General features: G+C 43.1%; 1 protein-coding gene across 4 annotated transcripts in view; it reads right to left on the bottom strand.

Annotated features, from left to right (window-relative positions):
• Nucleotides 1–16,648, bottom strand: part of LOC126332942 (pleckstrin homology-like domain family B member 1) — a 996,704-nt gene that overhangs the window by 152,868 nt on the left and 827,188 nt on the right. The window lies entirely within an intron of this gene.

Below are 16,648 nucleotides of genomic sequence, written 5' to 3'. Positions count from 1 at the left end.
CTGAACTTGCCACTACTTTGCAGAAAGAGCGGTATAAGATACACTTGAAGACAATACAGGACCTGCATCTATCCATTCAGGGACGACTGGAAGCATTTCTGAGTGCCAAAGGTTTTCCTATGCCGTATTAGGCATGGTACTGTGTTATGTTTGTGGTGTTACTACATTTTGGGCGACCCCCTATAATTCAGCTGACGTATTATCCCCTTACGATTGACAGACTTTGAAGAGTTTTAATTTTCTTACGACGGTTTTGTCAATCGTTGGAATTTAAGCAATACAATATCATTCTATAGAGGTAGTCATAAAATTTACTCTGTTCTTCTGCATGACGGAATTAACTAAATTCATTTTTCTTCATTTGGGACCGTTTACGGAGCAGTATGTTTGAAAGGAAACTTTGATACTTATTCTTTCTGCCTATGTAGAAACATTAGAGCCTTTCTCCTTTATGAAAAATTAGAGGAAATTCTGTTTTTCATATTAAGGGAAGAAAGAAAAAAATATGAAAAAGATAAAAATTTGTATAAGAAAATCTTAGAGTTTCTCTTCCTTTCGCAAGCAAATCAAACAATGTGTTGTTCTTGAAGCACAATAAATCATCTTTAATCACAAATAAAGGACAAAAAAATCGAATATTTCAAGAAAAATACGACACCTGACCTCTGTTTTCTGGCATAACTCACTTAAACATAAAAATGAAAATATAACTGAAGCAGAAATGATAAATAGTATACGAGTTAACGTCAGAGTTTTCTTCCGTTAACTGTAGCCGTGTTGTCAGCTACCCTGTGTTTATTCCGTTGTCAGTTCTAAGATGACGTCAAATTTTTCCGAACATTTGGCATCTGTCTCAATTTTCCGGTATTTATTTTCAATTTAAGTTAAGCAGTCTTAGTGCGTTGGTTCCCGGGCATTGATTGTAAACGTTACAATATGTGCAAGCATCCAGACTGACACGTCGTTTTTCCTTCTCGGATATCTTAATATGACCGGTCGCTCTGTTACATCTATGTTTGTAGGGGTTGTTCTGTCGATCGCTGCCAGGTTTTGGTGTAGGAAGTTCCATATACCACATTCACTGGCACAAGTAGACTGTGGATTAACGTGTTAACATTTCTACATATGATGTAGGAAACAGTCTGGCTGATGTATATTTTGCTGAGTTTTTCTTTGTCAGGACTTTGTCATTAACGATGATGTACCTTTTTTAATTTCACGGTAGACTTGATGTTAACATTCCTTCAATGATGTTCCATTCGGATCGAGGATATTTTGCTCGATACAGTTGTTCAAAATGGTTCAAATAACTCTGAGCACTATGGGACTTAACATCTGAGGTCATCAGTGCCCTAGTACTTAGAACTACTTAAACGCAGCTAACCTAAAGACATTACACACATCCATACTCAAGGCAGGATTCGAACCTGCGACCGTAGCAGTCCCGCGGTTCCGGACTGAAGCGCCTAGAAGCGCTCGGCCACCGCGGCCGGACGATACAGTAGTTGTGTGCGTTTGCTATCAGGGTATTGTTAACGTCTCTGTTGGTAAATGGTGGCGGCTTGTCCGCCCAGCTATTTATATAGCTGAGCTCTTGACATATTGCCTTATGTGCCGCCATAAAGCGTTGATTTCAACTAAGTTTGTCGGTGGGGCGGTACTTCCTGGCCTGTGTTTAAGTATCAGATTTTGTATTACACTATTATTTCTTTGGGTAATTCAACGTACGATGGTAGACTGATAAGCGTGCTAAATTTTATATAAATAGTAACAAATTTTGCTAAATCGCACTACTTCTGATATGAATAATTCTTTAGCGTTTGTTGTAAGACCCCAATTTTGACATTGCCCACATCACCGTGGGGGACTTAATTCACAGCTGACGTAATATCGGAATAAGAAAGTCAGTGAGACTTTGAGTATAATAATTTTCTTTCGTCGATTGGCTGAATCGCTAGAATTTAAGCAATACAATCGCATGCAGGAAAGATAAAACGTAATTATGATAATCGTTTGTTTTCCGAACGAACGAAGACACTTCTGCTTTTCTATCCGCGTTGTATAGAGTCAAAAATAATGCTCTCGCCAAATACGATTATTATTAATAAATTTTGATCCAAATTAATGACTGCTATGAACTACTGCAACTTATTTTAAATAAAGCAGACCCAGTGATTCAGCTATTTAAACAAACGTGTAAATTACTTCGACAGATTATAGTTAAGCCAGCCGCATAATTGATTTACGATTACTGAATTGTGCCACTGTGACGTATTTGTTATGTTCTCAGTAAAACAGGAAGGGGAGAAGGGGAGGTTACAAAATCAAGAACGTGGGGATATGACGTGGCCAGAGGGAGTAGAAATGTGAATAAAAACGAGTTCCGTATTATTATTATTATTATTATTATTATTATTATTATGTAACAGTTACATTTCTAATGTTTCACAGTCGCGCAGACCAAAACCGAATTAATGACTGTAGTCTTGTCTAAAATATTTCTGAGTTAATGAGTTCACATTGGCACTAAAAATACATAATTTGAAGGGTACTCCATGCACGCAGTTTAGGTCATTACACAATAAAACATTGTAAAGGCCATGATCAGATAATAAAAGATCGCAAAATGAACGCTGCTTAGCTGACACTGGTGGCATTTCAACTTAAGGAGCAAAGTACATTCTTAATGGAAAGTTAGACATGAAAATCGTTGCCTCTGACTGTATTAGGTTTGACGAATTTTAACGACAGAAGGGTATAAAAGAGAATCTGAATGAAGGATGTTGTAATGTACAAGAGAAATACGCAGAATGTTGTGATTCATTATCATGCTCCCCATAAATCTTTGACCGGAACTGTCAGTTGACCAAGGAAGACAACCGTTTTGTCCTTTGGAAATGTTTTGTTATTATGAAATTTCCGGAGTTTAATTCACAGACATTGTGAACACGAAGCTAACATCATAACTGGTCTTCAGTATGTTTCATAATGGGATCGTTGATACGCGGACCTATAAGAAAAATATCCAATACTGATACAGAGTAAAGTTCCTGTCACCGAGACGATATTACAGTCATCGCATCTGCAGTGAGAACATCAAAAGCGCAAAGATTTCAGTTCTCAAATTTCAGTCTGAAGTGGCTGCTTTCATTACCAAGTATTCTTTAAAGTTTGTAAAGTGTTCTACTCAGACGCGACGAAGAAGACTATAACGCCGCTGGTACAAATATGCATTTGTTAAAGGAGACAACGATAATAAGTTTTTTTTAAAAAAAATCCATTACTGTTTGTTTGCCAGACTTCTCGAACTGCTGCCTTTAAGTGTGAGGCGTGTGGTAAGTGTGGCCGGCAAAAGCGTAACTACAGGCGAAAACCTGTGGTTAAGTAGAATTTTTATTACGTGTATTGTATCAGTTGAGAGGAAAAGTAGTGAATCCCAATACTTTTATGACTGATAGTGTTACCATACAAGTGTTGACGTTGGAGACAACTGAAGCAATCATTTACACATTCATGGGAGTCTTCTGGTCGTAATCGTGTTTCAAGTACACCAGGACGAAGAAATTTCAATAATTAGGTAACGACCTCAGAGCCTCCAGTGACCATTTCTCCCAGTTCTTAATCGCCTGAATGTACGCCCTTATGCCAGCGTAATGTGTGCAATACGACACAGCTCGACTGGACAGCAACAATTCAACGCAAGGAGTAGTCATCAGCTCGATCGCTCGGTCTGAATCCCAACGAAAATGCTTGCAATGCCCTCGGGATGGGTGGTGGAGCTTCATAACTCACCTGCCTGCATACGAGCCCGCATTGACAGCGGTTTCGTGAGAAGAATAGCGAGACGTTTCCGTGTGGCTTATGTTATCTTCAACAGCAAAACTCTTCTCTGCACACGCTGTATTATTGTTGTTTATTTGCGGTATAACGAACTGTTGCAACCATTCTGTAGGCTTCAAATTTCTCCAAACTTTTGACATTTTTTTTTCTTTTGAACTTTATTTTCGTGACTTTTCTTTCTTTGTGACGTTCATGCATTAACTTAAAAGTAAGTAGGATCACATTCGGCCCATAACTTTAAGATGTAACTTTAAGATTTATAGGAAACGATGGTCCTTGATCAGCTTGCCAATGATATGCCAATTTATTCAGTCCAGATTAGAGAGAGTTAACTTCATTCACAGCTTCATCTACATGAATACTCTGAAAATAACATTTAAGCGCTTGGCAGAGGGTTCATCGAACCACCTTCACAATTCTCTATTATTCCAATCTCGTATAGCGCGCGGAAAGAATGAACACCTATATCTTTCCGTTAAGAACTCTAATTTCCCTTATTATATCTTGGTGATTGTTCCTCCTTATGTAAGTCGGTGTCAACAAAATATTTTCGCATTCGGAGGAGAAAGTTGGTGATTAGAATTTCAAGAGAAGATTCCGGCACAACGAAAAACACGTTTCTTTTAATGATGTCCATTCCAAATCCTGTATCATTTCTGTGACACTCTATCCCATATTTCGCGATAATACAAAACGTGCTGCCTTTCTTTGAACTTTTTCGATGTACTCAGTCAGTCCTATCTAGTAAGGATCCCGCACCGCGCAACAGTATTCTGAAAGAGGACGGACAAGTGTAGTGTAGGCAGTCTCCTTAGTAGGTCTGCTACATTTTCTAAGCGTCCTGCCAATGAAACCCAGTCTTTGGTTAGCCTTCCCCACATTTTCTGTGTGTTCCTCCAAATTTAAATTGTTCGTAATTGTAATTCCTAGGTATTTAGTTGAATTACCGGCTTCTAGATCAGACTGATTTATCGTGTAACCGAAGTTTAACGCGTTCTTTTTAGCACTCATGTGGATGACCTCGCACTTTTCGTTATTTAAGGTCAACTGCCACTTTTCGCACCATTTCGATATTTCTTCTAAATCGTTTTTGGTCTCTCACTGTGCAAAATGAAAAGCCTTTTCGAGTGTTTGAAAACAAAATTTAGAGGAAAATTTTCGGAGCAAAAAGAGATTATGTTAGCGGAGAGTGGAGAAAACTGCATAACGAAGAGGTTTACGAACACTATGCAAGCCCTGACATAATTAGTATTATTAAATCACGTAGGCTGCGATGGTCTGGTCACGTAACTCGAATGGATGAGTGCAGGGCAGCGAGCAGAATACTGATAGGGCACTTAGAGGGGAAACGTCCTGTGGGGAGATCGAGGATGGAGGAGGATAGGTTGGAGGATAACGTGAATGCTGATTTGAGGAGCCTAGGTATTGAAGGTGAATAGAAGGAAATAGCCCAAGACAGAAACAAATGGCGAAAATACGTTGCTGCGATAATGGACTCTCGAGTCCGCTATGACCAGTGAGTGAGTGAGTGTGATGACTATTAGTCGATAAACGACAGCGTCATCTGCAAACAACCGAAGACGGCTGCTCAGATTGTCTCCCAAATCGTTTATATAGATAAGGAACATCAAAGGGCGCAAAACACTACCTTGCGGAACGCCAGAAATCACTTCTGCTTTACTCGATGACTTGCCTGCAGTTACAACGAACTGTGACCTCTCTGACAGGAAACCACAGATCCAATCACAAAACTGAGACGCTATTCCATAAGCACGCAATTTCACTACGAGCCGCTTGTGTGGCTGGATTTACCAGTACTCTGATTACGTTTCTACGCCGTAACACTTCGGAACAACAAGCCCATACCTAGTGAACGGCTTCAATGTAGCTACAGCTGAAGCACTGATTCTCAAATTCTTGAGTAAACCGAAGGAACAAAAAGAGCGGACCTCGCTGCCAACAACGGCACACAGTGGCCACGGCTTAAGCGACTGCAGGCTAAATATCGCGTTACTGCCCGACGGTGCTCCCTGTGCCAAACGGTCCGGCGGGCTGTAAGAAAACACGGGAGACAGTGTGCGCTTTCTGGTAAGCGAGAAACGCACGGTAAAAGTGCCAAGACACAAGACCGAAGTAGCCGCGGTTGGCCAAGCGTCGCGTTTCGGAGTGGACTGGTCCCCGAGGGGACAAGAGCGCGCCCTGAGTCAGCCACGGCTTATACCTACAGCCGGCCGGGCACGCGGCAAACAGGAAGACCGCCGTCCGGCCAGATGGTCCTCTCCCCGCTGTGTCAACAGAGCGTAACGTTGACGCAGTGATGGCAGCGGAAAGAATATTTTAAGCGCGTACTCAGTTTCGGTTTCCTTGCTCCACGAACGCTTCGTGTGTCAGACAACAAAGCGAAGTGACGCTCAAATTTTGATCCACTGCCCAATTTCCTTCACTCCTCAGGCAGCACAAATTCATATGTACGCTGAAGTGACGAAAGTCTTGGGATATCTCTTACACTACTGGCCATTAGAATTACTACACCAAGAAGAAATGCAGACGATAAACGGGCATTCATTGGACAAATATATTATACTAGAACTGACATACGATTACAGTAACACGCAGTTTGAGTGCATAGATCCTGCGAAATTAGTTCCCAGCACAACCACCTCCGGCCGTAATAACGGCCTTGATACGCCTGGTCATTGAGTCAGAGCTTGGATGGCGTGTACAGGTACAGCTGTCCATGCAGCTTCAACACGATACCACAGTTCATCAAGAGTAGTGACTGGCGTATTGTGACGAGCCAGTTGCTCGGCCACCATTGACCAGACGTTTTCAGTTGGTGAGAGATCTGGAGAATGTGCTGGCCAGGACAGCAGTCAAACATTTTCTGTATCCAGAAAGGCCCGTACAGGACCTGCAACACGTGGTCGTGCATTATCCTGCTGAAATGTAGGTTTCGCAGGATCATATGAAGGGTAGAGCCACGGGTCGTGACATCTGAAATGTCCGCTGTTCAAAGTGCCGTCAGTGCGAACAAGAGGCGACCAAGAAGTGTAACCAATGGCACCTCCTACCATCGCTCCGGGTGATACGCCAGTATGGCGATGACGAATACACGCTTCCAATGTGCGTTCACCGCGATGTCGCCAGACGCGGATGAGACCATCATGATGCTGTAAACAGAACCTGGATTCATCCGAAAAAATGACGTTTTGTCAATCATGCACCGAGGTTCGTCGTTGAGTACACCATCGCAGGCGGTCCTGTCTGTGATGCAGCGTCAAGAGTAACTGCAGCCATGGTCTCCGAGCTGATAGTCCATGCTGCTGCAAACGTCGTCGAATTGTTCGTGCAGATGGTTGTTGTCTTGCAAACGTCCCCATCTGATGAATCACGGATCGAGCGTGACTGCACGATCCGTTTCAGCCATGCGGGTAAGATGCCTGTCATCTCCACTGCTAGTGATACGAGGCTGTTGGGATCCAGCACGGCGTTCCTTATTACCCTCCTGAACCCACCGATTTCATATTCTGCTAACAGTCATTGGATCTCGACCAACGCGAGCAGCAATGTCGCGATACGATAAACCGCAATCGCGATAGGCTACGTCGGAAACGTGATGGTACGCATTTCTTCTCCTTACACGAGGTATCACAACAACGTTTCACCAGGCAAGCCAAGTTAACTGCTGTTTGTGTATGAGAAATCGGTTTGACACTTTCCTCATGTCAGCACGTTGTAGGTGTCTCCACCGGCGCCAACCTTGTGTGAATGCTCTGAAAAGCTAATCATTTGCATATCACAGCATCTTCGTGTAGGTTAAATTTCGCGTCTGTAGCACGTCATCTTCGTGGTGTAGCAATTTTAATGGCCAGTAGTGTAATATCGCATCGGTCCTCCAATTGCACGGCGTGGTGCATGAATTCGGCGTGGCATGGACTCAACAAACCGTCGGAAGTCCCTGTAGAAATACTGACCCATGCTGCCTCTATAGCCGGCCGTAACTGAGAAAATGTTTCATAGCAGGATTTTGTGCACGAACTGAACTCCCGATTACGTCCCATAAATTTTCGCTGGGACTAATGTCGGGCGCTCTGGGTGGCCAGATCGTTCGCTCGAACTGTGCAGAATGTTCTTCAAACAAAATCGCGAACAATTGTGGCCCAATGACTAGGCGCATTGTCATCCTTAAACAATCCATAGTTGTTTGGGAACATGAAGTCCATGAATGGCTGCAAATTGTCTCCAAATAGCCAAACGTAACCATTTCCAGTCTTTTATCGGCTGAGATTGACCAGAACACCAAGTCCATTCCATGTAAACACACCCCACAACGTTATGCAACCACCACAAGCTTGCATAGTGCCTTGTAGACAACTCAGTTTCATGGATTCCTGGAGTCTGCACCAGACTCGAATCTTACCATCAACGCTTACCAACTGAAATCGGGGCTCATCTGACAAGGCCACCGTCTTCAAGTCGTCTGGTGTGCTAATGATATGGTCGCAAGCACAGAAGAGGCGCTGCAGGCGATGTCATGCTGTTAGCAAAGGCACTCTGGTCCGTCGTCTGCTGCCACAGCCCATTAACGCCAGATTTCGCGCACTTACCTAACGGAAACGTTCGTCGTACTCCCCACATTGATTTCTGCTGTTATTTCACTTAGTCTTGCTTGTTGCTAGCGCTGACAATTCAACGGAAACGCCGCTGCTCTCAATCGTTAAGGGGAGCCGGAGGTGCCTATGCTGCTCATGTTAAAATCGCTAAGTTTGAGGAACATTTATGAATAAACTACCAAATAGAAAAATTTGAATTTTTTTGCATATAGAGTGGTTTAGTACTGCAGTTATGACAGAGGGATTTTGGAGTATCTTTTGTAGTTTTCTTCCAATTTTTTTTTATTAATGACCCAAATTTTTTTACAAATATTTGCTTTATAATTAAACTGAAATGAAACTACTGAACTTATTGCCAAATGGCTGTGTTACAACGTAAGTTTGACCACTAGGAGTGCTGTACAAAAATTTCATCTCTCTAGCTTGAGTGGAATTTGAGAAAATGTTCCTGATATTCGAAAAATTCTAATTTACGGGAAATGGCTATCAGAGTTTCTCAATACATTCCTGCACTATAGGATGGATTATGAGCGTCTTCTTCTTCATCCTCCAAAAGCTTCCTCTTCTGTCTTCTTTTCTGGCCTGTTGTTCCATCATACTTCATATGCCTTTCTCTTCTTTCTGCTCCTCTTATCCTTTCTCTGTCAATATTTCTTAGTGCTCGTACAGTTTTCACCCCAGCTGTAAATCCTAATGCCTTCAGAACTTCACACTGTTCCCTTGGTTGTAGGTTGCTATTGCATCATGAACGCCAAAGTGCAGTGTTTTTATGCTTACAAACACCCTTTTAGGAATCACTTTCCAAATCAAATTGTTTACGCTCTCATTACGATTCTGCGTCTTTCCGTGTAGATATTTTGGTAACAATTCTGGCTGTGCTAAGTCATGAAAAATTGGTTTTATTGCATTTATCACAGCTGCTGGCAAACCATGTTTGTGATCATAGTCCTTTTTTGCTTTATATTTGCACCAGGAATCTTTTGGGCACAGGCTGTGTTGAGGGTATTCATTGGAAGAGGCAGTATGAAGGAAGAATACCCACACTGCTTTTCGCATGTCACTAACATTAGTAGTATTTTGCCTTTACCATACCCGTAGTATCTCTGTAGACGTTGAATCACCTCATCAGTAAGCTTGCCTCTCCCTCCTATTGTGTTTCCATCGCTGAGCTTACTTGAACCCAAAGTTTGTTTGAGCCTTCGAAGTCGTGCACCCATACGCTCTTAGTGCTTCATTTGTCACAGAAAACAATGTAGCCAACCCTTGCACACTCGCTGTATGCGCTGCAGGCCTAACAGGCCGAGAAGATCCCAAGCAGTTCGCCAGGAAGTCACGAGAGGGTATTAGATGCATTCAGCGGCCGCTCATTTCCTCTGCAGCTGTGGGGGGGAAATGGTAATAACTACACTTCTAGGGCGAGTAGAACAATAATTCAAAGTTTACATTAAAGAGGAATGTTCCAATTAATTTTCGGTAGCAAAATTTTTTTTTTTTTTTTTTTTTTTTTTTTTTTTTTTTTTTATTTGACCACCTCCGGCTCCCCTTAAGTGAAAGCCGTCGGCCACTGTGTTATCCGTGGTAAGGGGTAATGCCTGAAATTTGGTATTCTCAGCACATTCTTGACACTATGGATATCGGAATACTGAATTCCCTAACAAATGCCCTATGCGCCTAGCTCCTACCACCAATCCGCGTTCAAAGTCTATGAATTTCCGTTGTGCGGCCATACGTCTAACACCTCTTCATGTGAATCACCTGAGTACAAATGACAGATCCGCCAATGTAGTGCGCTCTTATACTTTGTGCACGTGATGTTGCCGTCAATTGCACGGTCGGCCGGAGTGGCCGTGCTGTTCTAGGCGCTACAGTCTGGAGCCGAGCGAACTCTACGGTCGCAGGTTCGAAGCCTGCCTCGGGCATGGATGTTTGTGATGTCCTTAGGTTAGTTAGGTTCAATTAGTTCTAAGTTCTAGGCGACTGATGACCTCAGAAGCTAAGGCGCATAGTGCTCAGAGCCATTTGAACCATTTTTTTTTCATTTGCCCATATACAGATGACTTATCACAAGAATTTTGTCACCTCAGTGTGCATCCAAAGCTTAGAAACATCCCTAAAATAAAATAAAACTAAAATTTTCTAGTTTTGCATTACTGGACTGATCCGCTCCAACATAGCTCATCCGACAGGGGTCACACTGTAATTATTTTTCTACATATCACACCACTCTCAGCTTCATTCCGGACAGTTAAAATCCAGATTTCTTTCTGATGGGTAACGTTTTGAGCACTAAGAGAGACAGATATAATAATCATTCGGTTCACGTACTTTTTGAATGTATGCCGGTCTGGATTTACTTATAAAGGCTGTTTAGATGTATGCAAATCATACGCAGTGATGAAATCTGACCTGCTCAAATCTATTTATTTTTTATGATGAATGAGCTACATTAACACTTTCACTCCAAGGTCAAGTTTCCTGATAAACATCGCTCCATCCAAACAAAGAAGGCTTGTAGGCATTCATGCGCAGGTGGAGAGACTATGGTAAAGTTGTCGTCAGACCACACGCACAATTTATGTAACGGGCATCACTGTAGTGTCCTCGGCAGACTCTGGCTTCGGAATCCGACCATCGTTGGGCATCCAGAGTAGTTTTGTTTTGAGTCAGTATCGCGGGCAGAGCTGGCATGGTAAGTTTGGAGGAAAATGTGCGCGCTTTCCTAGCCCAGGTGTGTTGTGTTACAAAAGCTTTTTTTCCCAATTTATTGGCTTTCAGGTCGTGCCCATTCAGTCACGTCAATAGCAATGTCAGTTATGACGACAAGAAAATAGGGGCAACATAGCACCTAGTCCTCCAGAGGAGAACACGTCCGACCCGTCCGGGAATCGAACCTGGGCATCTTTGCTTAGCAATCAGCCGCGTTGACCACGCAGCTACAGAGGTGGATCAGAAGCTTTCTTATCGCCGACGTTATTTTTCCGTATGGTTAGTAGCTCCCTTGTTCTTGGTTTTTATTTTCTCTCGGTTTGCTGTTGTGGCGTTGTTTGTACACTGCTGACAACTGTAGGTTTTCACGTTTTTGGTTACTCTTGATTTGTCCTTTCATATTTGTGTAAGGTTTTTGCCGTCCACCACTCAGTCCTTCCGGCCACTTGTCATTTCTCAAAAATCGACTCGTGGTACTCCAACACCTGGGTTTTGCGTTACTATAACCTCTACACACGTAACCTCGTCCATACCGCCTCAGTACACACCTAGAACTAAGACTGACGGATACAAAATCTAAGACTTAATCTGAGCAGTAGACATCTGAAGTCTAAAGCAAAAGGACCACGAGGAAATTTCAGCCTACGGTGTCAGCTATCTACGTCATTCATCCCCCACCCTTCCCGCCCTCCTATTCCACCCCTCCGTCCCCCCGACTTGGTCATCAGAACTCCTGTTTGTACTTACTTCCGAGTTTCAAAACTCACGGAAGCTATGACACGTAACTCGCTAAACTAGCACTCATGTAGGGGAAAAAGAGGCAGGTAATGGGAACAAGTGTATCAGTACGCTACACTACATGGCTTTAACCGTAGGTACGCGAAATTTCAGGTTAAGATTCATTGGTACGATACTAGGAAAGTGCAATTTTCTAAAAAAAGAAACGGCATACAAAAAAACCTTTACGGGACATACTTGAATGGTGCTCGAGTGTATGGGACGTAAATCGTTGTGGGCTACAAGGGGTATTTCACTGAACAAGGAGTGTGACTGGAATGTTGAAAAATCTTAACTGGAAGATCTTCTAAGAAACACCCGATGCACATCGACAGAAAATGCTTAGGCGGCAAGAACCTTCTTTCACTGCTGCAGATCTAGGAATTAGGAGAGCTCTACAGTGTTAAGATCGTGCAGATAAAATTTGGAAAGTAACACATTGAGAAGTTCTATTTCCCAAAACTTAAGAGCACTGTCGCTCTCACAATGTTTAGTTCCTTTGAGTATATTGCAAACGTGGGGATAATACAGAGACAGAAAAAAGTTCTGTTTTGTTTTTGTTCATTTCAGAACCCTGCATGGAATCTGCTCTCCTAAGAAACAGAGGTGAAAGTTGAGTCGAACACAACAGCAGAACAGCGCCCATATTTCGTCAACGTGAAATCTGAATCCTTGAACTGATTGGAGGAAAAAACACAACCACCAATCGATTATCTAATAGCTGCTGTTCGATGTCCCTCGGATAAGTGATTTCAAGTCTCAAGCCGCAGAATTTTGTTGCTAACGGCCAGTCTTGAGTGACAGTAACATACGAAACTGACTAATTTCCTTAACAGCTTTTCCGTATCAACCTTTGAAACATCATACTACCATGTTGGGGTTAAGTGACGCAACGCCCTTGAACGTTCGAGCAGTTATTAGGTCTGGAAAACCTCGAAGGAAACATGGAAGTAACAGCCCACAGGTGTAAGAAACCCTTCTCCGAATCTCCATCCGTTAAGTGGTCACACCACAGCAGAATTTTCAAAAAATCATTTTTATTGGCTTAAAAGAAGTATCGAATCTTCTAAAATATGAGGCAAAAAGTCTAATCCCTGAAAAAAATGTTCTATGGAACTCCGAAGTGTTTCCCTAGCGCCGCGAATGACGCGAAATAGCCTACCTGCGCCAAATCGTTAACCTCTGTAGTGTCTGGATACAGTTAGACGCAATTCGCTACGATAATACGTTAGCTTGACTTCAACAAGCGTCAGTATGAGAACGAAAAAGACAATTCTTTCGCTTCTAATTTTTATTTTTGTGTGCAGTATTGATTTCTGATAGTTTGTGATCTTATAGTATTCAGTTTTGTCTTTCAAGTTGGAATGAGTGATAAGAAAGTGAACTCGGGCAGAAAAAATACGAAAACATCGCATCCAACGCGGCGTCGAAGCAGTAAAACATCGAAGCGTTCAAAGAATAGATATGAGGCTGAGAGCAGTTCAAATGCAGTCAGTGGCTCTGTTAAGAAATTAAAAGACAGTAATCAGGATTCCGATGCTAATTACGGATTGAGGTATAGGATTATAAATTTTTTGTCGTTTTCTCGGTTATTTCTCAAACGTGAATGTAAAACGTGAAATACAGGCATCAATCTCCAACAACGAAGTCCTCGACGCTTAGGCTTCACAAGAAATATTGTTTCCCCAAACTGCCCAGAAGATGTTATAAGGAGTATGCTTATAGGGAACGCATGTGCAATCAACCGTCGGATCATCCTGGCAAAGCGCCCGGCTTGGAGGAGGGCTACATAGAAGTGATAAGTTTAGTGCGTTCATGGAATTGCCACGACCCATATATAAATCGTGCTAAGATGATCTAGTGGATATGATTTCGATCGCAACGGCAGCAGTACGACATGCCAGTCCTGGGATAGCAAAGCAAGAGCAAGGATTTTCTAAAAGTAGAACTACTTCATTTATTCATGTGTATAACACGTTTCAAAACTTCAAAGTCCTTTTTTTGAGGTGTCTGATTTTTCAAAACGGCACGCTGCGTAACTCCGACATTGGTCTGTCTTTTTATTTGAAAATTTAACCACAACTTTGAAATAATATTTCAAAGTGAACCACGTAGGGGATTTTCGATTAGTTGATTTAAACAATATTTATTAACAAATGACTGTCCTTTATGGTGAAAATTGAACGACTTTACTCAAACGCTCGCAGTTACACAAAAATCTAAATTTTTGAAATCATCTACGTGGTTCAATAGCTACACTTACATAGATCACACCGATTTTTTTCTTTCTTCAAGATTAAAATTGGCACCAGTTATAGTGTGTGCCGGAGATCGCCTTAAATTCAACATGCCTCGGGAGAAGTGCTGCAGTGTCGCCATTTTGTAATATCTGTAATATTTTCCAACTATTTTTTGTAATATATTTAATATATGCTCAATAACTGCCCCATGTATTATTTCTCCATCACTTTTCCCACTGTTCAAAAAACAAAGTCAAGAAAAAGCTTTTTTGGGCCGTTATAGTTGTGTTACCGCTTAATGGAAAAGGAAGAAACAATATTGGATAGAATAAATAATACCCTATAGCACGAACGTCACTGCGATACGCAGAGAACAGGTGTAAGATATAGATATACTACAGAACAAAAGATATATTCGACAAAATACTAATATACGGAGAAGACTGCGGCACACACGCTTCAGAGGTAAAATTCCTTTCTAGAAGGAACTTCTACTGAAGCGTCAAAGAAACTGGTATAGGTACTCGTATTCAAATACAGAGATATATAAACAGGCAGAACACTGCGCTGCGGTCGACAATGACTGCATAAAATGACGAGGATCTGTTGCAGTTGTTAAATCGGTCACTACTCTACAATGACAGGTTTTCAAGAGTTACGTGAGTTTGAACGTGGTGTTCTAGTCGGCGCACGAACGATGGGACACAGCACCATCGAGTTAGCGATGAAGTGGGGATTTTCCCGTAGTACCGATTCACCAGTGTACCTTGAATATCAAGAATCCGGTAAAACGTCAAATCTCCGGCATCGTTGAGGCCGGAAAAAGATCCTGAAAGAACGGGATCAAGACGACTGAAGAGAATCGTTCAGCGTGACAGAAGTGCAACCCTTCCGCAAATTGCTGCAGATTTCAATGCTGGGCCACCAACAAATGACAGCGTACGATCCATTCAACGAAACATCATCGATATGGGCTTTCGGAGCCGAAGGCCCATTCGTGCACCCTTGATGACTACACGACACAAAGCTTTACGTCTCGCCTAGGCCCGTCAACACCGGCATTGGACTGTTGATGACTGGAAAAATGTTGCCTGGTCGGACGAGTGTCGTTTCAAATTGTATCGAGCGGATGGAGGTATACGGGTATGGAGACAACCTCATGAATCCATAGACCCGGCGTGTCAGGAGAAGACTGTTCAAGCTGGAGAACGCTGTGTTATGGTGTAGGGAGTGTGCAGTTGGAGTGATACGTGACCCCTGATACGTCTAGGTGCGAATGTGACAAGTGAAAACTACGTAAGCATCTTGTCTGATCAGCTGCATCCATTCGTGTCCATTGTGCGTTTCGACGAACTTGGGCAATTCCAGCAGAACAATGCGAGACCCCACATGTCCAGAATTACTACAGACTGGCTGCAGGAACACTCTTCTGAGTTTAAACACTTCCGCTGTCCTCCAAACTTAACTTGAACGTTATTGAACATATCCGGGATGCTTGCAACGTCCTGTTCAGGAGAGATCTCAACCCCCTCGTACTCTTCGGATTTATGGACAGCCTTGCAGGATTCATGGTGTCAATTCGTCAATGCCATGTCGTGTTGCGGCACATCTGCTTGCTCACGGGGCCCCTGCACTATATTAGGCAGGTGTACCGGTTTCTTTGGCTCTTCAGTGTAATTGTGTCATCGACAGCTAGTCAATAGAAACGTTCTATCTGGGTACCCGAGACATATCCTGTGTTAAAAGCATTTGTGACGGTGTGCAGGTAGTATAACACAGCCAAAATGATAATTCGGGCAAGAAAAAGAGCAAATTACTTTGTAACGTGCTACCGGGAGAGAGGGGGGAGGGGGGGGGGGGACGACAGGCCTGTTGACATGAAAAGACTCAGCAAGCAGGCTTGTGACTCAGCGTGACCACGTCCGTCTTTAAAGCAGTGCCGCAGCGCGTCTCGGCCGTCGCAGGAGAGCAGGGCGTGAAGGCGACAGCGGACAGCGTGGGTGCGCCAGCCGTGCCCGATGCCAAGAGCCGGTGCCACACGGCGCACGAAACGCCTGACCATGACCTCGGCGGGCTCTTACGTGTGAGGGAAGGTGCGTGGCCGCAAATAACGGCGTGACTAAAGCGCGAGACAAAGGGGCGTAGCGGCGAATACACCTACGGCAGAGAGCTGGTCAACACTGGCGTCTCTTGTCTAAACAAAGCAGCCGCTCGCAGTGGAGCAAGCAATGAGCGCGCAAATGGTGCCGTTATTCGAAGCAGTCGCTCAAATATTTGACCTTCATCCAGACATTCACTTCATTACCCAATTCCACTTTTTCAGTCCTCTTGATGTTAATGAACCTTTCGAGTATGGTACACCCTCTTCATACAGGTTCTTTTCTTTAACTTTTCCACTATTTATTTTTAAATACAACAGTTTTAGCCGGCCGGGTGGCCGAGCGGTTCTAGGCGCTTCAGTCTGGAACCGCG

Source organism: Schistocerca gregaria, chromosome 2 (genome assembly GCF_023897955.1).
Source record: "Schistocerca gregaria isolate iqSchGreg1 chromosome 2, iqSchGreg1.2, whole genome shotgun sequence".
In the NCBI taxonomy this organism is placed as follows: Eukaryota; Metazoa; Arthropoda; class Insecta; order Orthoptera; family Acrididae; genus Schistocerca; species Schistocerca gregaria.
Note: the sequence above shows the minus strand (reverse complement) of the source record. Positions and strands in the feature narration are given on the sequence as shown.